The sequence below is a fragment of the Desmodus rotundus genome, chromosome 1 (genome assembly GCF_022682495.2).
Source record: "Desmodus rotundus isolate HL8 chromosome 1, HLdesRot8A.1, whole genome shotgun sequence".
NCBI classification, from domain to species: domain Eukaryota; kingdom Metazoa; phylum Chordata; class Mammalia; order Chiroptera; family Phyllostomidae; genus Desmodus; species Desmodus rotundus.
Window position 1 is genome coordinate 122,559 of NC_071387.1, and position 655 is coordinate 123,213.

Consider the following 655-nt stretch of genomic DNA (forward strand, 5'->3'; position numbering starts at 1 on the left):
GCCCTAACACTAAACACTAAACCCTAACACTAACCCCAGGCCATGGCCCTGGCCCTGGCACTAGTCCCTATCTCCTGGCCCCTAGCACCTAGGCCTGTGCCCTAACCCCTGGCCCTGGTCCCTAGCCCCTACCTGTAGCCCCTAAGCTGTAGCCATAGCCCCTAAGCCACAGCCATACCATAGCCAAAGCCACATGGCCCCAAGCCACAGCCCCTAAGCCATATCTCCTAAGCCATAGCAATAAGCCATACCCATAGCCCTAAGCCATAGCCATAGCCCTAACACTAAACACTAACACAAAACACTAAACACTAAAACTAAATCCTGACACTAAACCCTAACCCTAACCCTCACCCTAATCCCTAGCCCCAGACCTAGACATAACCCTAGACATAGCCATACCAATACTCATAGCCATACCACTCAGCCATAGCTCTCAGCCATACCCATAGTCCTGGTCCTACCCACAGACCTCAGCCACAGCAATAGCCCTAAGCCATAGCCAGAGCCAGAGCCAGAGCCCTACAACATTGCCATAGCCATAACCTATGCCATACCCATAACCCTAGACATAGCCCTAGTTATAGCCCTAAGCTGTACCTATAGCCTTGAGCCATACCCATAGCCCTATGCCATGGCCCTCAGCCATAACAAT